Raw genomic sequence first — 24,626 nt, 5'->3', positions numbered from 1 at the left:
TTCAAAGAGCCCGCCTCAACACCCATTCATTTTAATTCGTATTTGTATCACCTCCGGTGTCTGAAGTGATTTCCCTCACGCGTACGACACGTCTGGAACCTCTTATTTCCTTCGAGTTGATTGCCATAATCATGTTTGGCCCACAGCCTCAAACTGAAACTGGCGTACGAATTTTAATAAGCTTGTCAACTTTCTCTTGTTTCAAGTACATTATTCATTCACCTAAAAGCTTGTCTAACACAGCGTTTGTGAAGTGTTTAAGAATAGCATGATCACTAGGTAAATACAGGACATATTCCTCTAAATTATTTCTAATTATTGAAAATAAATTTTCACATAACAGAACTGCAACTTTAGTTCAGAACTATACCAGTACAGTCACTTTCTAACTTTCTACGTCTTCACATTTCGACATGGTACATAGTCCACGTGCCAAATCCACTCGATCTGCCAACATTTCCGGTATTATTTGCAAGATAATGGCTTTTTTCTGACGGGGCTCCAATGTTATACCTGGTTGTCGATGGATTAAAGAAAGATGTTCTGCAAGTTTCAGACGGACGGCAAAACAAATGTTTGAAAGTAATCCACTTTCTCCAAGTACATAACAATTTATATCTCATAATCATTATTATCTTCCCAAATATTGGGGATAGCTTGTACAAGACTGTATCAATTGATAGCAAGCTCAGTGTTTGTGCTCTGACGTTAATCGACGCAGAACTTAAAATAAGACAGCATTATGCATTTACACAAACAAACAGCCTATCCCTAAACAATTATTGTCGTCTGTAGCTCTGTGTAGTCTGCCCTTGCCATCAAAGGATTTTATTATAAGGGGACTGTAATATGTCTATTTCAGAGCACGTACATATTCGACAAACCATTGCAGTGAAGATGTAGCAATACGGCCAAGGCACTAATTTCCATCGTGAAATGCAAACACGTTCTTTGTCCTCCATTGTCCAGTTAGGCCCTGAGATTCTTGCAGCTGCGTCTACGAAAATGATCATGTAACCACTGTTCCTTTAAGTTGCAAGAGACGCATCACACATGCGAGACGTCGCGGCACTGAATGATATTGGTCGTATGATAAATAGTTTCATGGACAATGGACAATTCCTTCCACGCGCAGATTTCATCCTTTGAAATTTCATATAGCCTCTTCCAAATTTGTATGCAAGAGACGTTGTTAACTGGCGTAGTAAATGAACATTACAAAAAGTTACCGTTTCGAAATGCTACAGTGTCTCAACCTGCAATTTACGCCGATACACGGGAAATGGGGTGAATATCTGGAGATGAAAGAGAGGAAGTTATGAAAGTCTGGACAAAACTGCATAATGAAGAGATTCACAGTTCGAACGCTTCACAAAACACCGCATTTCCTAGATTTTAAGACACACTTTCAGATTTTAAAATTTCTTAAATCGGGGCGTCTAAGAACCGATACAGTGTCTTTTTCCTGAAAAATTATTAATAAATCAAGGATGCATATTATAATCGATGGCGTCTAAATTCGAGGAAATATGGTAATATTAGGTTGGTAAACACGCCCACTATGACACGGCCGGAACATGAGCCTACAGAACGCATTCGGTGATAAGGAATTCGAGTATTTTAGTTGGAAAACCAGAAGACGAGCCAGAAGACCTAAGAGCAAATTGGACATTATTAAAACAATCTCAAAGACATAGCGAGCAGACTGGTTTAAATCGAAACAATAAAGGTCCAATGGTGGGTCATTGTGAAAAATACAATGAACCTAAGTATTCCGTCAAATGCTACATCTTTAGCTGAGTGATGGTCAGCATTTCAACGACAATCTTCGATGCAGTTACTTAACTATTCGTCACTATGGATTCGGTATCATCATCTTCTTCCTCCTTCATACATATACATACATATACATACATATGGCTTCATATGTAACGAAAAAAATATAACACAATATTTTATTACATGCTGCGTCATTAAGAGACGTAAATGCAAGCGGGAAACGTGGTAACGTAATAAACTGTTTATGTAACACCTACATAATAAAACAGTGATTAATGTACAAAAATTAGAGTATTTCTTGTGTTGACAATTGTCTATTTATCGGCCATAATCGGTATTTTATTTATTACTATGAACATGTATGAATTCATAACCTTCATATCTCGCAATGCGAAGTCTCCTCGAAAGAACTGCCTGCTAAACAGGGCTGTGGAGTCGGTACTCCGCTCCGGCTCCGACTCCTTCATAAAAGCTCAATATGTATTAATAAGAGTTAACCTACTAAAATGGTAACTGGCACCATGAGAGATTTCATCACCACCACGTGAATCAAGAGCCTACGTTTTAGACTTATAACCTATATTTAATTATACGTCTAATGTTTATTGCAGAATTCGATTGATTTGTAGACAGTTTGTATTTTTAAGGTACCTACAAAGCATTATTCCCACACCATGTGGCTCAACGCGTCGTTGTATGTCCCTAAGCGTGAGGCCGCTGGAGGCTCACACGGTATAGAAATTGTTCTTAAGATTTTATATCGAGGTCGGAGTCGGTACGTTTTTACCGACTCCGACTCTATCTAAAATTGCTTCCGACTCCACATCCTGGTGTTAAAAGCACCTTCTTGCACTTACCTAGGCCGCACTGAGCAGCATAAATTATATTACGTTTCGGTAGTTAAGAAAATTAACATTAAATGAACTAACTCGATTTGAAGGAGGCTATTTCCTTTTATTTACTGACTTCACATTCAAACAGACCACAACCACTTCGTCCAACATTTTCTATTGCAAAATCAAAACCGTCTGATAACTCGCTCAATGTTATATTTAAAGTTACTACAGTGGCGTTGAATGACGTGGAAAACAAACATTTTTATAAAAGTGAGGTTATTGTCGGCAACGATTAAAGCCGGTAAAATCACTGATTATTTAACTGGCATATTTTACCTATGCTTATTTTTTTTAATTCCATATAGATCGGGTTGCAACACAACCTGAAATATTTCGTGGTTTTTCTATTACTGTTTCAAGTGAGAACTCATCATAATCAGCTTGGATAGAGGCAAACTGCAATGGACAGCGTTCGCTGACGTCAGAAGAACGCCGAACAATTCCGATTTTTGTCCGATGTCTGCGCTTCGGTTTACATCGACAGATATTCTTTCTGTACAAATGTTCTAGCATTTTTAACGACAGTGTTACTGCTGTATCGATGTTATAACTATTTATTCTCCAAACTTATCATTATGTTTATTATCCGTCATTCTGCATGCTGAGACCGCTTTGCGGACACGCTTTTCTTCTGTCCATGTTCATCTACTGTTCCCACGTCAACGTGCAACATTCGGATCCAAATGCCAGTAGCTGTTTGTTAAGGTAGACTTATTTATTAAGGAACATGCTAAAATTTTCATGACGTATATGCATACACTTTCACATAAATCACGTTTTCTTTACAAAAACAGAAGAGAGAACACACCTCCCTAAATTAATTTCTTGAACTGGATACAAATCACACCACATGTACACTGGACTCATATTTACATAATACAGTGGATACGCGACAGAACGCGGGTTTCGGCGGACAGCTTCAGTACCCGCGTTATATGTGAAATATGTAAAATATAAGAAATCGTATTGGGGGACTTGATCACAGCCGCGGTATATCCGAGTCCGCGGAGTAACGAGGCGCGGTATATCGAGGTTCTACTGTACGTACACCGTGTGACTGTTCACAGACGGCCAGCTTTCGTTTCCACTAGAATCCAGTTGCTCTTTTAGTGTGGGTAAAAGACGTCACAAAAACAAACACAATGTGAGAGATGTGAAACAATAACAAAAGGAAAGTATTAATGAATAACAACAGAAAGAAATCTCAACCGATGTAAAGAATGTGTATCAAACTCATTTCAGACCTTCTTGAAGCGAGAGAAAGAAACAAAGAGACATTCAAACACTACACGGGGGTTACCCACTATTAAGAAAGCTGAACAGTTGAATACGAACACTTACTTTTACCGCTTACATTTAATTTAGTGTGAACCACTTCTAAACCGTAGTATAACAAAACGTGATTAATACAAACTTTCTAATGACTTAGAAACATTACCATCTTCAAACTGAACTGAACTTATAACATAAATTTTATACTCTATCAATTAAATAAAATTTGTTTTATCATCTTCTGGCTATTTGGCAGTTCCCCCGTTGACAGTAGCCTAATTAAAATTTTAAAGCATTAAAGGTAGACGAAACGTGAAGCCATCTTTAATCTCAGGTCAAGGTATTATTTACCTCGGCACTAGATGGAGCAGAGTCCTTGAGAAGCTTACAGTAGCACAGCTTGTCAATAAATCTACATAACTCGAAGGTTCATTTCCGTATTCAAAGAATTCCGACATTGGGACCTACGCTGAGTCGAGTCCAACTCACCTTCTCAGCAATTCGTTTCTTGCCTGTTTTAATATCTCATCTATATCTAGGTCTCCCAGAGGTCTCTTCCAATGACGTTTTCTAACAAAATGTTGTATACACTGCTTAACCTTCTATTTCTGTGTGATACGATGTCTATAAAACTCATCAGCTGAGTCACACATTTCATAAAAGAGTTTTATATATGTGATACAATAAAACAAAAAAGTTTCGGGCAGAATTCATAAGGCCTAATTTCCTGTCAATGCAGATTTCAAGCACAACAGGTACTGTGTTGTAAATGACACGTGTAAATTTATATTCCTACGCGTAAGTTCAATTTGGCATATGGGATTTGGTGTTGTGCTGGTCAACAGACGGACACAGAAACAAATGGTACTCGATTAAGAACCATTTTATTGTTTGCAACTGTAGGTATGTTACGCGAAAAGTATTATTTATAATTACTTCTATATATACCTTCGCACAACGTCTAGTGTTGACACATATGAAATTAACAAAAAATGGGAAAAATGTGACTCCATTCTTTTACCCATATGTTGTATGTGGGAAACAATTCGATGAATTTCGATTAAACTTAGCATTGGGTTCCATGCTAAAAGTTGTCATAATAATTGCGCAGGTCAAATACAAACCCTACTTAACCCAAATTTCTCTTTATCAGATTCCTCCAAAAAGACAAATGCACAAGCAATTACTAAATATTAAAAGTACTTTTTTTATGGCTTACAGCTTTCATTACAAACTTTTCCATATGGTGAAAATTTCTGTAAAAAAGGAGAATAATTCCTGCGACTACGAAATGTCACATCTGTGCTATTGATAACTTTGCGAGAACATATTTGTTTACGCAGCAAATAAACATCAAGGTCACTGGGACATATAAATTGGCAGCGACTACATTTACAAAATATTTGTATTCTGCTAGTGTACATACCCTCACTGTTGTTCTATTAAAAGAAACAATAGAACTATTATCTTCTTAAAAAGGTCCCTGTGTACAGCGTTGCCGAGCGCTAAATATTAAAGTTGTTTGGTCCCCGGTGTAAGTCGAGTAAGGTTATGAACCGCTATAGCTCTGGGATCAAGGGTTCAAACCCTGTTCAAGACAAAGATACATACCCAAGTATTTCTGTGGCCTGCGTAGATGGAGGCTTTCAGACGGACCGTTCCTCATTTAACGGAAACTCACTTCGAGGATCAGATTGCTTGCTGAGAAGCTGACAGTCGCTAAACTGTTCTAAACAATTTTCTTATTTTGTAGAAGGAGCCGCGGTATTTCAAATGTACTGTCCCAGCATTTGTCTGGGGGAACTTAGGATAAGCACAGAATCTCCAGTCAGGATAGACAGCTTGCGGGCTGACAAAACAGTGACCTCATGAATACGAAGCAGGAGTACCACCCTCAACACCATGACGCAGTCTGGCTTGCCAGATTCTGGTTAGAATGCGATGTACAACTGAACATGAAGTCTTAAATACATGCTTAATACCGCTACACCCGCCAGCTCAATTCAGTCCACACCCGCACACTCTACTTCCTTAGCATCCATTTTTATATTATTCTCCCATTTATGCTCAGATCTCACAAGTGGTCTTATAACTTTAGAGTTTCGGAAACATTCTGTATATATTTTTCCTCTTTTTCATGTTTTCGATATGTTCCACCCACCTCATCGTCATTTATTTGACCATTCTAATATTAGCCGGCACATTAAATGACATCAAAAGCGATTTTAATACGTTTAGGTCTCAATGAAAATGGACAAGCATTCTGCAACGTTAGAGAAACAGACACAGTCATGTCTGTACTCGCACGCTCAACATATAGTAATCTAGTCAAAGTTCTTACAGTCATAAACGTGCACAAAGATACCCGATGATGAATTAATATCATGTTTGATTTCTTGACATTTTGTGTCTTTATGTTACGAAGAAATGTACTCATCGCATCACGGTAACCATGCCACAGTGTACTGTATTATGGGGTTGTTACACAGATCAATGCGAATAAGAGGAAAGATTCTGTGAACGTAGAAGATGCATGTATCTGCAGACTTGTTGGAAAACATAGCACTCTTTCACAATAGGAGATTTGCAGATGACAGCCCCTAATATTTTACATTGCAATGGGGTTTTCTGATAGGATTTTCTAGATAATTACTACATACTTATATCCTAACCCTATTTTAAACGTTTAAAAATAGTAATCTTAACACTCTTATCATGAACATGTTCCAAATTCATAAGTTGAAATTCATTTCATCGATAACTGGTGGATCATCTTGAAATGATTTAAATTAAAATATTAATAAACAGGCATTATGTAACATTGTTTAATACATATATTTTCTAGTGTTTTTAGAATGTTACATTAATCGTGCATGAAAATGTTAATATACAATGATTACTGAATTTTGTCTTAGGCTAATGTATTAAACCCTTTCGTACAGTCTCCATTTTCTGTGCATGCCGTTTGAGTTATTAGACTATCAATCAACCTACATTGCAAAAACTATCTATATCCACTATTGTTCCATTCATTAATAACCAATTAGTACAACAAGCAGTCACCATGTGTAGCCGTGACAATAAATAATACAAAACTGGCCAATACAGCGTTCAGGAAAATCCTGGAAAAGAACAGAAGCTTTCGGTACCAGAGCTATTATCCTGTATAAGTGGCAAAAATAATTAACTTTCATGTTTCCGCGTGCTCTATTCTAGGGGAGTGTATAAATTAACACGAACCTGCATAAAATATTCCTACACAATACTTAATGCTGGATAAATAAAATGTTTTCATACGCGTGAGCTGTTATCAGACTGGGCTGCATAGAGGTTTACTGCCGAGCCGTCATCCTTCCTGTGGAAAAGTTGGAAAACAAAGCACTAGAAATAAATAAACTACGTCAACAACAGGCATTGGTATGTGTGCCGAACAATGTTACATTCCTATCTTCAAGGCGAGTCCTTAATGATCGAAGAACGAACGAAAATGAAGTTCACTTCACTTCGCAGTATGATTGACATCGAAGTAATGGAGCATTTGAAGATAACTCGTTGCTCTCCACGCTAACAGATCAATGTAATGTTTTAATACAGACTATAAATAAGCTCACTAGGCATGCCACAAATACGGTGCTATTTTATTCGGTAGAATAGTAGGCCAAGAAGAAATTATTACAACTTAAAACATAAAATTATCTCATATACACATAATATACATGTATATGAGGTATTCATTTCATGTACGAAGTGCGTGTATTTTCAAAAACTAAATCCCTCGCCTTCTGGTAAACAAATGTTCTTTCCATATGTTTACAAACGTGTGTCTGCAACTGCTTTTAAATCCGAACTCTTCTCGATCGTCGGTCGCAATACGAGTCTGTTGTTTCCGACACTTTTATTCCACTCTGAATTTCTTCGTCCACTGGAAAAGGAGTTAATGTATCTGGACTCAAAACTACCTGCTCACCCGGCTTAGCTCACTGTGACTTCTGCATGTTCCTAGACGCTAAATAATCACGGCCACAGACTGAATATCAACGCCAGCGAAAAACTGCTTTGGGAACAGTAGCTTACAAGTAACGAAATCACACCAGTAAACAGGAGTTCGTGAAACGACTCTAAGATTCTTTACGCGACTGACAATGTACGCTTTAAAGAAAGGAGAAAACTATCGAAAAATTAAACAGGGTGCATGCTCTGTTTTCAGCAACAAATATCCTACTGATTCACTTCACAAGTTTAGCTAAAATAACACAACCTTTTTCATCATCATCATTAACTACTACAAGGATTGGGCCTATTGACCTGTTCCGGGGCAGTTCCTCGAGGTAGCTTGTCCTCATTAGTCTTGTAGGGTGCAATTGAGTGGCAAATCCACTGCCTCTGCACAATTTCTACTCAATCCATGATTTGTTTGCTAGTGCCATCTAGCAGAGAATCAGAAGATGTGAGAAATGGCAGCTGAATTTTGCTTACGAAACATCTCGTTCATGCTCGTAAAGTTCTTTTATATGCCGTAAATGTACGACATGGGATCGCCGGCGTTACTTCCCCTCCGAAGGAAATTTATCACCCTTAAAAATTCATCGACTTCGGCCGGGTTTGAACCCGCGAACCTTGGGTCCAAGAGCAAGCACGTTAACGACTAGTAAACCGAGGGTGACACAACTTTTTAAAAAACCAAAATATGACTCAAAATTATCGAAAGTGTATGTTATTGGTTAAGCATTAAGGAACGCAGCATTGAAAAGCAATCTGAATTTGTTCATGATAAAACCAAAATACGTTTGAAATAAAGGTATAATGCTTGTCTTACATTAGGAAAAATTAGATATGAGCTTTTACAAAGGAAGAAATGAATTAAAAAGCTAACAAAAGAGAGTTGACAATCGATCAGCTGTTGCTGAACAAAAATTTTTGCTCAGAATGTAATCTTCATTAGTTGCTTACCCAGTAAAATGTTACGGACAGCAGTTCACTACACACCAATCCTCCAGACGACGTACTACTGCCACCCACCGACGACACTGTATCGATTTGTGAGCTTGTATTACAAATTAAACGTCCTATTACGTGTTTTCTTGTAGACAGCACCTAACTGCGACGGCAACAAAATCTTGATCTACAACTTTACTTTTATTTCAGTTAAAAGCAAACAACTTTTATCACTGTAACGTAACTTGGAACACAAAATGTATTTGTTTGTTTTTCATTACTGATGATTATATGAAATACACGAGTTTATAGAAGTCGTATTTCTTGCTAAACAACCAGACACAAAGTGATACAATATGACAGAGCTGTATTGAACGTCCACAGTTCATTAAACGCCCTCTGTAAAGTTTTCTGTTTGTTTGTACGTCTATTTACATTCTCGTGCCCTATTGTACCAAGGACAAGTAGAGTGTAATCAATTTAGTTATTTTGAAGCTCCAAAGATGATCCACATGCACTTAGTATTTATAGCATTAATTCCATCAGCCAGAATTGTTGAACCGTTGCTTCTTTTCCGCAATTACCCGACACCACAATTAATTTCTGAAATGTACTTAAGTGGTCTTTACGTTTTTCGTCTAATAACAAGAACTGTTATTATACTACATATGAGAATTTACGAACAATGATTTCTGTTTGTAATTTTCGCGCCTTCGAGCCTGTGGCCCTTGTCCAGATACTCCTACTGTCCGACGAACTGAATCAGACTACCGACCACTCTGCATACTCGGAGCTACCACCTCTTTCGAGACTGATTCTGCGTACGAGCTACTCTATACTGCCAACCGGACTGGAAATTATCAGAATCGCGCCGGCGCACAGGCGACTAGAGATTACAATTAATTTTCAGACTTGAGAAAGAAGACATTATGTCTAGAATATATGAGGTTTTTCTGTCGTCCATCGAAAAAAATAAAATAAAATGACAACACCTTACATAACAATCATCGGTAAGAAATTACCGTCTCCTCACTTTTACCCTCAAGGCTCTGATAAATTTGGCAATCGTAAGTTCCAAATATTTCCTCGGGTTTTTGTAGTTTATTTTAATCGATCATGCATAACCATTCCACAAGGGCAGAATTCAAAAACAGTATCCGGTATCTTACCTCGAAGACATGGCTTCAATTCCGAAGCAGCCGATATGGGATTTATTGGAGAAAAATGACAATGGAAATGGTTCTTCTCCAACTAGGCCTTGAAGTTGCGAGAGACCAAAACTGGGTCCTTCTGACCCCGACCATTCCTTGCCTCAGAATTAAGACGTTCAATTCAGCTAGTCTAGAACAATACTAAAGGAAAGGCTCTATGGCCGTTGACGGTCCAAAGGCGACACGAGCCCTCAGGATTACCCAGAAGGTCATCGAAAACGTGACTTTAAATACCGGTATGTGGGAACAAATCGTAATTGAATTCACAATGAAATTAAAAGAGCCGATTAAACTCAAAGAATGCTTACTGCCATGCAGTTCAGAATCTCTTCTCTTTCCTTGCATCAAAAACGTAATTCAACCTGTTATTTTGTGTGGGTGTCAGACTTGATCTCACACATAACATAGATTGATGGAGTTTGAGAAAAGGGAGCAGAGAAGAGTTAGAACTTCGAAAGAAAACGTAAAATCTGCATAACGAGGAAATTCATAATTTTTACTCTCAAGCAAATGTTACTGGGATGATCAAATCAGAAAAGATCAGATGGGCGGTGCATGTAGCATGTGAAGGAGAGATGAGAAATACATACAAAATTTTGGTTATAAAATCCGATTGGAAGAGGTCTCATAGATAAGACAATAATATTAAAATGGATATTTGCTAAAAGAAATAGTGTGTGAAGAAGTGGGCTGGGTTCATTTGTCTCAGAACGCAGACAAGCACAAGTCTTTTGTGTATCAGTCATGCATACAAAATTACAAGGAAAAGACTGCATATTTTTCAATGCCAGTGCAAATTTCATATTTAAATCGTACTGTAATAAAATATTTTCTCATATTTAATAATTTTTAGTTACTCCGCGTTGTCCCAATTACTTTCTATCGATCCACTTATTTCTACCATGCTACACGTAACACAGACGCCAGTGAAATTAATAATAACTGACCTCCCATTATAGCCTGCAGGTTCAATACAGTGCAAAAAATACAAAAATCCACATTGCTTTGTTTTACAACTGACACAGGTCAGTTCATTCCACATACCCACAAACTAACTAATTAAATCAACTTCGCAAAATAAACCAGGGGTCTGCAATCTGCGGGCCAAACGTGGCCCTCACAGCCTTCTTATGCGGCCCATCACATAATTTTGGAATTAACAAATGCGGAAAGGGCTGACACTTTCTACTATTGAATATTGCAATGTTAACAAGAGCTCGCCAATGCACGTTTGCCTCAATACGATTCATCCAGTTCACACTTACACACCCTCACTTACTACTTTCTAATGACGCGTCTTAATAACATGTTCCATCTGCGCTTAGGTTTTACAAGTGGTCTCTGCCCTCCAGCTTTTTTTAACCAGAACTGCGTATGCATTTCTCAGCTCTCTTATGCGTCCTTTATCCTGCAGCCATTTCATCATTCTTCTGCGCATGCTCATACTCAATATCCCAACATTAAATTACAATACAATTTTAAATTGTAATAAAACTATGCCTTGGGATTACAAGAGGTCGCCTTCCAAGAAGTGTGAGCTCCAGCATTCTGTACAGGTCTACGTTGACTATCCAATTTCTCCATCTAAATTCTCAGACCGTTCTTTACTCCTTCGACTTAACTACGTGACAATGGGATAAGAATAATAAAATTCACGCAACATAACTTTCTCTCTTCAAGAAATATCAATAGGGAGATAGAAAGAATGGGTCTGAAGGAGCATGTAACATGCATGGACACGAAATATTTACAGACTTTCATTCCAAAAATCCGAAAGACCAGTTGGGAGAATCAGGTATAGATAAGAAGATAATATTAACATGATCTTAAATAAAAACTGTGTGAGTGTTGACAGTATACATGTTGCTCAGAAAATGGTCCAGTATGGGAAAGGAGCATATGTGAGCATTCTAATGAATATTCGCTTTCATAATAAGCAATGAATTCAACTGGTCGAGCAACTATCAGCTTCTTAAAACGGGCCCCGTTTCGTGGCGTTAGTTTCTTCGATATATCCGTTCTTTTTCCTAGTTTTCAAATGCTTACGATTTATTTTTCTTCTCAGAAAAAATAATTTATTTTAATATCATTCTCAACAATGAGAAAAAGATTAGGTGTACGTCATTTACTACAAGGATTACGAGGGGATAGCTCAGTTTTTGAAATGCACCGCAAGACCAGTCCAGCCTAATATCTAGCGGAGTGTGCACCGAGGTTAAAGCGGACGGAGTGTGAAGCTGGCCACATTCAGCTTTATCTAGTGCTGATTAACAAGATCAACTTTGCAAAGTACACCGTGAATTTTTTTAAAATATTTAATATGTAATAATACATTATTAACATTCCTAATATTGGGTTCTCATTTTAAAAAGGTCATCCAGTACAAAAACAAAGCAGTTCTGAATATAGTAATAAAATTGCACAACTTAAATTTATAATCCTTTTAGTATCAATATGAATCTCACAACTATAATAAATAACACAATAATAGTCGCTATAAAAACTGTTATTATTCCACGAATACGGAAGTTTCAACATGTTCGCACATGTAATAAAATGTGTCAGTCTTTATGTAACACGACTCCTTTTTAGATCTATAGGGTATATTCATGTTTCCTCTTGGAAATACGAAACGGTAAACAACTCGTTGTGGATTGAAAAGTGGCAGTGCATAATTAACAGTGCTGTCGAGGGAGATGGATTCCTGTGTGGGTCAAATTTGAAAACAACTGAAGGTAGTAAATATATCAAGTATCCTTTACGAATAAAGCGTATTTCTAATTGGTCCACAATAGTTCAGCCAGTTCGCAATTTCATTTTCGGCAGGGAGTAGACATTTTCCGAAAGTTAAATTTGATAAGCGCGTTGCTTTACTTAATGCAGTGACGTGGTCAACAAATGGCTGTTGATTATAGTAGTGGTGATTTTTGTCACGATTAGGCGTCTTAGCAGATCGTTAGCAGAACCTCAAAAGTACGCTCTTTGACCAAGTAAAGTGTATTCTGGGAATAAAAAAATCATAGTTTTAAAATTACTAAAAGTTACGTAATAAAGTAAGAAAATTTATTAATGAACTTTTAAATACAAACATTTTAATTGTTTATTTAGTGATAAGGAAGGATGGACACACAGTCAGCTTCAACAAATTCAAGTTATTTTATTAATAAAATCCTTGTGTAATAAAATATATGTGTCTGTCGAATTTTTTTAAAATTAAATATAGAGGAACATCTGCCAGGTAATCTCTTGCTATATTTATAAACAAATTGTCAACAATTCACTTGTCCACTTTTGAGTTGCTAATTTGCATAACTGTGGACATCATGAAAATAGGTTTGATATTTTACCATCATAAATCATTACATTTGCGAACAAACACACGAGCAAGGTACAGTGAAATTCAGGGATTGCACTGAGCCACTCCATTACAAGCGACAAAACGTGTAGACAAACCTCGCATGTAACTTCAAACTTTAATTATCACCAAAACAGAATTAAATGCACCCTTCCTAAAGTTCAATGAACTTTCTCAATCTACATTGCAGAAATACAATACAGACTTTCGTCATTAAAATATGAAAGGCATGATTGCAGTTCAATGCTATTGATGATGACTGTCTTCTGGGATGATGATCCATGTATTCTGGTAGAGACTGAAAGACGCTACAAAGGTTCATACTGCCTCTATCATCAGGGCAACAACGCAGAAGGCAGCCATCTTCATACTCGTCGCCGTGATAACCTTAAATCTCAAATTCGTTGAAGACTGTTGTTTTCCATATTTTAAGTTCAATAATCGTACTAGGAAGAATATTTGGAAACTAGCGAGAGAGGAGACAATTCTACCCACAAGAAAAGGCTTCATAATTTCAGCTGTTCAGAAAATTGTACTCTTCTAGGTTCATCAAATCAAGAAAATGAAATGGGAGAGACATTTTTTTACGAGTTCAGGAGATGAGAAATTCATACAAAAATTGAGCTGAAAACTCCGAAAGGAAGAAACCATACGGGAAATGTAGAAGTTGATGAGAGGATAATACTAAAACAAATATTTGAGCGAAAAATAGAAAGACTCTGCTCCTTGGAGTTACTTTAGTTACTGAACCGACTGCTTACTTAACCTAATTTTGTTAGTCAGTATTGCAGCCGTAAACAGAAAAAAAAACAATAAATGTTGGTAACACCGTAATTGAATATAAATTAATCTGACTTACCAACGTGAGCCACACTGTTTTGCTAAAAGGGTTTCGAGTGTTCATTCTTCGCGGGTAAACGTGACGAAGCGTGAAACTGTGCCTCTGCAGTACGAGTTGCTTCTTTAGGTCTCTCAGTAATGTCTAAATCTGGCACAAAGGAAAGAGCACGACAAAGAAAGATGACGTACTGCAAATTTTTGAAGTAGCAGGTAATACTCATTGTGCCTCTTGGACAAAACGTTCCGGTCGGCGAGCTTAAGAGTGGGGTGTATTGGTTCCAGCATCTCTCTAAGCACAGGAATGTGAGCATAAAAAGCCTTCTAGCTGAGAATTTATCGTTCAAAAGGCTGTTACAGTACCATTCAACAAAACAAGAACAGAACGTTTTGGAAGAGAAATTTAGACGGAATTGATTCGCAACTCTGCCAAGCCCAATGGCATTTCTTTTTCATGCGCTATTTGTGTATTTAATGTGTCGTGGTTTATATACAATTTTAAAGGCGCCAGTCACTGGAACTTAGGTAATTGCTATTTAAACGCCGAAAATTACTTTAATTTCCTTTAGGAATAGAAAATATTATAAAGTTAAAGTTACTTCGTTTTATAATACGCTTCAGCACTCAGTAGAATATTTTTCAACTTAATTGCCATTCTAATGTTGTGTTTGGAAGATATCTTTTTCGAAGTTCAGTAGGACTGCAGCTACTCTAATTAATATCTTGTAAAAATTAACAGACATTTGATTATGGAATTTCCATTTTATGTTTTGTGAAGATCTGTAATAATCTGTGTCTGTTACAGTCTTATTTAATTATTTATTTAATAAAATATCATTATGTTATTAGCTATTCTGTATTTTGTAGAACAGACAAGCAATAGGAAACGTTCCTATTAATCAGTACCTTTAATATGCACATAAAATCCAGTTAAGATGATTTGATAACACAGTACGGTAACATGGAATCAAGTCTTCCTCTGGAATCGAACAACAGAATGCTAGGTACATTGTACCTTTCTGGTGGCGTTTGTAAAGGCAATGTCACAGTTTCAAGAAAGTAAATGCGTCAAAGCCACAGTCGCTGTTTGTCAGCGTAACGGTGGCTATTAAGATAGCACAACGCACATTCGGAAATAGAAGTTACCTTCGCTAGTCACACCGTCTTCTGGGCCGCGCGTGACAGCACGCACTTCTACATCGAAAATATGGCCCGCATTCTAGAACATACGATGCTGCCATAACAGTTATTTAGAAGGTCACATTCCTATCTGCAGCAGGCTATGAGCTCGTTCAAAATCGTATCCTGGCGTGGAATGATCAACATTTGCCATTAACGAACTTGTACTAATAACATATAACTGGATCAGTTTTTAAATTACCGAATCAAGAAAATTAGAAAGTTCAATACCGCTAACATCTAAACCAACTATTGGACACAATCTCGACCTAATTTTGTCCACTCCGACCCTCAAAACCAATTTTTATTAATATCGATTTCAATTCTATCTTCCCATCATATTCTCGATTTTCCAACTGGGCGTATTCTAGCAAGCTCTCTGCTAAACTTCTGTATACTGTACATTTCTTGTTTCCGCCACATTATCCACGTGCCCATCGTGTCGTATCTTCCTAGATTTAAGCAAATAAAACATACAAACTTGCTGCTAAATTACATTTAGAGGTAGGAAAAGCCACGAATTTCCATCATTCATTACAATACGTAATTCATTGTGCTGCGTTACTTCCTCCAAAACATTATTCAAGCAGACATGCTGAGAGAACAGCTTCCTAATACGTCGATTATACGCTTATAAATTAAGAGACGCATTAGCGTAATTGGAAACTATTGTTCATTTCCCTCCTGAACAGTCGTATTAACCAGCGATCGTGAACCGCTCGAACATCGTATCACGAACAAAATCTCGTTCGACGAAAGGATATTTGTCCGCATTTCCTTGTATTGCATTGTGCGTATGCAGCGCGATGGCACAATCTTCGACCCAAATAATTATATTGCGTTCATAAAAAAAATCACAATTTCTAATTCAGAACAGACCAAAGGGTCCTAGCCCGTGACAGGGGAAGAAGAAATCAGTGAGAGAGCGATTTTAGTATCTCGAAGCTATTCAGCTAATTAGAAAGTCATTTACCTAGTCTCTTTCTCATCAGTGATGTGTGGATTTAGCAACAGTAACGTAGAAAGTATGAGGACAATACGCTGCATACATAATTTTAATCTGAAAATAGCTCTACAGTTACAACAGCGACATTAAATATGCAGAATCAGTCACTCTTTTTGAAGAAAGTATGTCTGCATATCTAAAAACACTTTTCCACCGAGCATCCAAAAGTTTCATTCTCACGGACAGGCTGTCATTATCCTGACCTCCCCTAAGACTTCCTAATCTGTATCTCTCTTCCCGCTTTGACGTGGCCACCCAACTTTTCCCCTTCACTTAACCGCTTTAAAAATACATGAAGAGTACAAATCATGAAGTTCCTCACTATGCAATATTTTTCATCCTCCTATTCTCCCTTTACCTCACATCGGATCCAAAAAACTCATCTCAGAAACTGTTCTCTGACACCCTCAATGCATGTTCTTAACTTAAAGTCACAAACCACGTTTCACACAAATGCAAAGTAAGAGATAGGATAGTTTTCTCTTTTTTCTCCAAAAACGGCCAACTACTTCACCCTCGCCCTAAAGGTGGCAACTGCAATGTCTGCCGAAACGTTTAATAATTCCAGACAATCTTATTCCCAAAAGCTGAAGTTACACAGAACTCGAACAGCGAAAACCTAAGGGCAAGAACAAAGAATAATTATCTGTTCTCAAGAGGTCTCTACTCTGTGGAGTCCGAGAGTTTCGACTGAATTTTGTAGTGAATCTGGAACTCGTGTAGATAATGTTAAAAACATAGTATTGCAGTATTTCCTGCAATAAAATGAAGACTAACAATTATTCCATTCCTGTTTATAAAATATAATTTATTCAAGATCCTTACACAGTCTTATAATAGGATGAGCATGATTTAACAGTTCCAATCGAGAGGTAATTTCTAAGACAGCTGTCTTCTGGATTGTGGCGCCGTGTACTCCAGCAGTAGCTTACCGACGTTTTAGAGGTCTCTGCTACCTCCAGATCGCCCAGATGATGGAGACAGCAAGGATCTCTGAAACGTTTGTAAACTTCTACTAGACTACGCGTCGCTACAACTCAGAAGACAGCCATCTTCAGACTCACTGTCATGGGAACCTGAAATACTGCAAAAACTAATTTCTTGGACTATGTTCATTTGTTCAACCACGACCATCTCATGGATGAGATCTAAGATTTTAACAGCGGCTGGGATGTCGGTTGTCTTCGTGTTTATAAAGTTACGACAGAAGTGGTTACCAGCGTTTCGAAGGATTGCAAAGATTAAATATTTTCCTCAGAAACTTTGGTGATCACCTGCAAGACTACATGGCGACATAACCCAGAATACCACAATCTAAATACACTACCTGTTGTATGTAAACTACAATGTAATTACAACAGAGATCAATAAAATTTTAAAATAATTATTTGAATTTTAATTTGATATATTAATCACGTTTCATCGGCTAGTAGTAATGTTCAGTAAATTTAAATATATAACAAAACTGTTTCATCATGCAAAACACAAGGTTCGCATCACAGCGCTCCGTTCTGTCCTATTGTCTTACAATATAAGACATCTCAAGGACAAGTTTTATAAGAAGATCCAGTGTTGTGTTGAATTATAGGTAATTAAACGAAACCTTTCAGTGCACGTCATTCGTTTGTCGTTGCACAAAACTATACTGCTCTTAAACGTCACAGTAACACACATTAAAATTATGTATGCTTGTACTAGTTCGTCAAGATGGCTTATGAAACGCATTAACCTTGGCGACAGATAAAAAAGAGCAATAACGTTCAAAAATATGTTTTAAAATTTGTTACTATGTCCTCTAAAACCGCTGATTTCTTATGTCATTGGCAATAAAGAAACTTAGTTGACCAATTCACCGTGCAGCTTAAGTTAATCGCCCTAAACCACTTTTTATAGTAAACTCACGACATGAGTGATAAATTCTGAAAGTCATTCTTGATTAAACGTATTGGGGACCACAAAAAAGTTGGAAATCCGATGGCAATCGTCGCGACGCCACAATCATGATTCCATGCGCCGATTGGCCAAGCGACGCCGAAGTACACGAAGTTCAAAAACCGACACCAAGCCTCACGATACCATTCTTCGCCAACACAAGACAACAGTTTGGGACTGATAAGCCACGGGATGCCACTGGATACAACGATGGAATAACCGACAATAAACGTCGCGAAGTATCTGTGACGTCTCCAAAGATTTGCCGCATGCCATTGCAAACGACGCTTGAAAGCAAAGCCGCCGAAAGACGTCATATTTAGAATACGTTAGCCTCTAGACGTCTTTCAACACGACGGTCGCGACGCCCCCACACGACGCCATATTTGGAACAATTAAACCTCCGAATTCCACTGGACACGACGTTAGAAAACCGACGCCATATTCAGAATAGATGCTCCCCAGGACGCCATTGGACACCTCGTTGGAAACTAATCCCAAGCGCCGCAAAATCGAGATGTGTGTCCATAAGAGTCCGCCTTTGATCCCTATCCTGATACAGATGAATTTAATCCACATATTGACGGCATTTTTCTTTAAGAGCCGTTTAAATTTACTCCCATTCACACCTAGATCTCCCAATGAGGCCACATCCTCACACAAAATTTATTCAAGATCCTTTTAAATATTATATTCCCATCTATGTCTAGGTCTCCCGAATAGCCTCTCCCCTTCAACCCTTTCCAGATAATTTCTGAACACATTTCTCGTCTGTCATTTGTGCTACATGCCCCGTCCATCTCATTCTCCCAGTTCCATCAACCTAAAAATCTGAGAAAAGTACAAATTATGAAGTCACTCGATATGCAACTTTCTCTCGCCTGTCGATTCTCGCTCTCTCTTAAGCACAGCTTACATTCAAGCATGAAAGAGAACTAAACAGCTGCAGTGCTGGCAGTCGGTCACGAGTTCGAATCTGGACCACAAGATGTACATGCGCGTGTCCAGTTCTAATCATACCAGTCTTTGTCAATAAGCTAGCACCTACTGGTTTCTGCCATGGACTTGTCAGCGAAGCCAGAAAATACAATCTAACTGTTCACTCCTGGGATACACGTTTTTGAAGATGTCGAAAGCGGTGATGATAAAGGTAGAGGAGAACAGGAAGAAAGAGAAGCTTATATTGAGCGATGGTTGTGGTGATGGTGATGAAAACTAAGGACGATGAACCAATGTCGAGTTCAAGTGATTAGTACTCTAACTTCGTATTCAGAAGCATCTGTTTCCATGTCTTTGTCCGGATTCCGGCTATCCTGACTGAGATTTCGCAGTTTTCCCCAGTCCCTTAAGGTAAATGCTGGGATAATACCCTAAATCAGGCCAAAGCCATTTCCTTCCACGTTGTTTCTAATTTATTAATTATCCTACCATTCACGGCTCTAGACCTACAATCTAAGATATTGACAGTGTCGTTAAATAAACATCAAGTAAATAAATCAAATAATAAATAAATGAACTCGAGTGTGTATAAGCCCTTCGCTAACAAATGCAACTAAAAATTGTTCTTCACAACAGTGCATTAAATACAAGAATGCAGGTGGGGAGACCTCGAATTCAAATCCGCCTAAAATGATACATTTTTAGCTTTGTAATTGCATCTTCATGTAACGGAACGGACCATCAAAATGGTATCGACACGAACTGAGGGAGGGGGGCTGTATTCTTAGGTGCACCAACTTTTAAAAAGCAATATTTCAGTTTCTAACCAATTTAAGGAAAGAAGCACAGCATACATGGATATGACAGATTAACTAACTAAAGTTTCCGCAGAGTGCACAGTAAAGCAAGTAATGACGTGTTACTTCCTGGTTTCTGTTTTACGTTTCACGGTCAGTAATTTTTATCGTCTGCTGGATAGTTATAATGACATAATGTTTGCAGAAGTTTGACGGCATAAGGGATACGCAACAGAAAGCAATGACCAAACACGGGAATAAGATACAAACATTTACGTGGCCACGCCTACCACATTTTCTAAACATTCTCCAACAATAATAGCATCGAACCGGGGTACTGAATCAAACATGCCGAAAGTACGTATTGAAAGGAACACAGAGGGCATACGTGTACACACCTAATGAAGGTCTTAATATTGGAGCTATTAATTGATTCTGAAAGGAGATCTTAAACTCTTATTGGTGTTCTTCAGTATATTAAAGTAGACATTAAACAGGATCTGAAGTGGATCCTACTCTGTGTTCTCGTATCCGAAAATAGGTGTAGTAAAAAGCTTACGTACTCGTCAACATAACAATTTTTGTTTATTTATCTATTTATTTCCTTATTAATTATTCACTTATTTATTTTTACAATTATATTATTATTTCTTTACTATGTACAATAATTTAGGTCTATTTATTGTTATGGTAATTTTTATATATTAAACTATACACGAGAAAGTATGTAAAACATTTGTGGAGTGCAGTGTACTTTTCCCACGAATCGCAGTTTGCTTACAACCTGTTTAGGAGTCAATGTTGGAGAACGAGAATAAATATTCCAATCATTACACTTTGAGGTGTACAGTGACAAGGCCTTCCTCCTCGTGGAAAATTCGAACACGTGGAAGCTAGAAAAACACAGATAACGCTTTATAAAACCAATTTTTGCAAGATTATGTAACGATTATGTGGCTTGTAATTGTCGCACAAATATATAATGCCACTTTCTGTAATACCTTCAAAGCTGTTTTGTACACGGATGGCTGTCTTCTCGGCTGTAGCAGCGTGTAGTCTGCTAGAAGTTTTCCAGCGTTTCAGATGTGCTTGCTGCCTCCATCATCATTGCGACACAAAAACCTCTGAAACGTAAACTTCTACCAGACTACACAGCTCAGAAGACGGCCTTCTTGGTACTCCCCGCCGTGACAATTTCTGATCCTTTTCATCTTGCACAGGGTCCTATGTAAATTAATGTCACAGGTCTCGTGCGTGCTACATGTCCCTCCAATCTCATCCTCCTAGATTTCACCACCATCAACATCTCTATTTTGCTTTACAGCCCTTCAAAATTGATAATTGTTGCAAATTTCTTGTGCCGCTCAGACAACGCCTATTACGTATAACACACCCACCCTTCATGTAGATGTTTTAAGCACACAGGTAGTCAAGGTCAGCTATCTTTTCGTAGCGATTGTTAGGGAATTACTCAACTTTGCGATGAAAGTGGTTCCGACGTAACTATCGTCCTCGTACATTAATATTACTCTGGAAACCGAATTGCTGTGAGGTACTACAAGTAATTACTACCACAAGTCGTGACTCCGTTTCAGAGTCGTGTACCACTGCAACGTCTTTGTTTTATACCAGAAGACTTCGACGTTTTAAGAATATAGGTATTACACAACGAGAAAGATGAAGAAAACTTATATTTATTTGATAATTAAATAATGAAAATGCAAATGTACTAATTCACATTTGATGTTGAAAACAACGACTGGGTGTCCGGAGGTTGGGAAGCCTTCCAATACACAAACGTCCTTCCTCAGAGGACATTTCACATAATTCACTCAGTATAAGATGCATAAGTGCCATGCTTATCGTTTCGTCGTTTTATGGTTCATTTTGCAGGTTGCTATATGGAACCTATACCCTCCACCTTCATAACCAAAAGAAGGAAAATATCACCTTAATCGTAGTTGAATTACTTCCAGGCGTCCGAAATCGTAACACACCACAACTAATTAGAATACACTACCAACACAGATAATTACCATACTGAACATCAAATTTCTAGCCGGGAAACTCTCAGCAAGTATTAGGTACAAACTTAAGTCAGCTTATGTCAAAATTGAGAATCTTAAGGACCATTACATATCCGTAATTTTGTTTGTTTATGGTCATACGAGGTGCGATCGGAAAGTTTCAAGACTGCGCCTATAAAAACCCGTGCACTTATCTCAGGTATTAAATTCATCCATCACCCTCGAAGTAGTTCCCCTGGGAGTGAACACAACGATCCCAGCGCCGCTGCCAAGCCTGGAAGCATCTCTGGAAATCTTTCTTTGTCAGCCTGTCAAGCACCATCTGCGATTCTGCCTGAATCTCTTCTATCGTTTCAAATCTCCTTCCCTTTAGCTGAATTTTCATCTTTGGGAAGAGGAAGAAGTCACACGGAGCTAAATCCGGCGAATAAGGAGGGTACGGGATGACGGCCATGGTGTTTGAGGCCAAAAACTGCCGAACTTTGAGGGCGGTGTGCGCTGGCGCGTTGTCATGATACAGCAGCCAGTTGTGGTTGCGCCACTTTGCCGGCCGCTTCCGTCACACATCTTCACGCAACCGCCTCAGGACCCCACAGTAAAATTCAGCATTGACCGTCTGACCTGCAGGAAGAAACTCCCTATGGACGATCCCCACCTGGTCGAAAAAACAGATCAGCATTGACTTCACATTGCTCTTGACCTGTCTTGCCTTCTTCGGTCGTGGTGACGATGGGCTCTTCCATTGTGAAGATTGCTGCTTCGTTTCCGGATCGTACCCGTAAACCCAGCTTTCATCACCTGTGATAATCTTAGAAAGGAAGTTGGGGTCGGTTCTTGCAAGATCTTTGAGCTCCTGACAAACAAGAAGTCGATTCTGCTTCTGGTCCTCAGACCCAAACTTGGCTGCGATGCGTCGCATGTGGAGTTCTTCCTTTAGAATCAGCTGACAGGTCCCATAGCCTATCCCAACAATGTCGCACAAGTCGTTGATGGTACGACGTCGATCTTTGTGAATGGCCTGCCGAATCTTCGTAACATTTTCGGGCGTTGTGCTCGAAGATGGTCGTCCAGAACGCTCGTCATCATCGACAGAGGTTCGGCCATTTTTAAAACGTGAATGCCACACAAAAGTTTGTGCACGACTCATTGCGGACTCCCCAAATGCTTGCTTTAGCATTTCATAGGTTTCCGTAGCCGTTTCGGCGAGTCTTTGGCAAAATTTGATGCACACGCCATTCCGAAATCGCAGGAGGGTCGGTGTAATGCACTACCAAAACGCCCGTAACTAAGAAACAAATGCTAATTCGATGATGCCGGCTGGCACACTGATTCACTATGAATGTAGGCCGCACCCCCTAGCGGCAGAATCTCGTACTACATCCGGTTCGCCCTCTATTGACACAGTCTGTAAACTTTCCGATCGCACCTAGTACAACATATTCTAAGAAATATTAAAGGCAATGTTGCCTAATATTCGTGTTGTAATATATTTATTTTCCCTGAAAACCTATTACTAAATCAATCTTATAATCGATGGCGTCTTAAAATCGAGGAAATAGGTAAATTACTCCGTGTTAGAATCTGCTTCGTATTAGCAAACTTTAGTGTAACCGTTCGCCTCCTTCCGGGCTGATCGCAGCTCCACTACGATGTGGCTGGTAGGGATTGTTGGGTCGTCGGGATCTCTCGGGGTTCTTTGCACAGCTCAGCTAGTCGGTATGCATCGACTCACTCTTATTCGGTGTCACGGCCAGTTCGTAACAGCCACATTTAACACTCAGATTGATTTTGGATGTAACACACTATTTATTTAGAACCTGCGTGATCGTTGATCTAAATATGCTGATCCCACGACACGCAGTCCAATTCTTGATATTTTACACTTCGTTAAATTTCACAATTCTCTCAAATGCACCGATACCTCCGCACACTCGTACCACTCTCCGCAGCCCACAGCTCGGTCTCCCTTCACACGCAGACTTCCCAATCACCTCCTTTCTTAATACTGTGACTTTTAATGTAATGTAATGCTATCTCGTAATGTTGTAATCCTGCAATCTTTAATGTAATATTGTAACCTAACCTAACCCTCTGGGGCCAAAATAACCCCTTTTTATGCCGTAACCACCCTTACGGTTTTACAGTCAAAATTTCCCACTTTGCCCAAAAGGAAATGTAACATCAACTCCTATTGGTGTGGGTCCAGGTTCGATTCGAAGGACCTCCCATTTTCCACCAATCCTCAGGGAGTTCCTCCCACACTCTAAATTCTAAAGGGCATCGCTAACGAGCGGCAAAACCCACTTAGGCTAAGAGCAGGTAATTTATGTACAAGGAAATTTCCAACTGTGGAAATTTCTAAAACCCCTGCTTTCCCACGTACTTCAGGTACCGCTACATCACTTAGTATCGGCTGTCCATTTCCGATCCAAAGCTTACAATATTCCAGAATATAAATGAA

The 24,626-nt window shown here is 38.6% G+C and overlaps 1 protein-coding gene across 8 annotated transcripts in view; it reads right to left on the bottom strand.

The window, feature by feature from the left end:
• The window catches only part of LOC110836884 (uncharacterized), a 75,695-nt gene that overhangs the window by 45,220 nt on the left and 5,849 nt on the right, over positions 1-24,626 (bottom strand). The window contains exons 1-2 of one of the 8 annotated variants that reach the window (XM_022078570.2): positions 8,898-9,710; positions 7,245-7,302 (exon numbers count right to left, since the gene is read on the bottom strand). The exons of 3 other annotated variants lie outside the window; for them this stretch is intronic. The gene's annotated coding sequence lies outside the window, so the exon portion shown is untranslated. Of the gene's footprint in view, positions 1-5,558; positions 5,821-7,187; positions 7,205-7,244; positions 7,303-8,897; positions 9,712-24,626 lie in introns of those variants that run through there. 4 more of the 8 variants (XM_087348887.1, XM_022078571.2, XM_022078572.2 and 1 more) reach the window with 4 other exon arrangements.

Source organism: Zootermopsis nevadensis, unplaced genomic scaffold (genome assembly GCF_977971745.1).
Source record: "Zootermopsis nevadensis isolate Lab colony 2312 unplaced genomic scaffold, Znev_1.0 Znev_ptg000013l, whole genome shotgun sequence".
In the NCBI taxonomy this organism is placed as follows: domain Eukaryota; kingdom Metazoa; phylum Arthropoda; class Insecta; order Blattodea; family Termopsidae; genus Zootermopsis; species Zootermopsis nevadensis.
The sequence above is the reverse complement of the archived record's forward strand: the minus strand, read 5'-3'. Positions and strand labels throughout refer to the sequence as shown.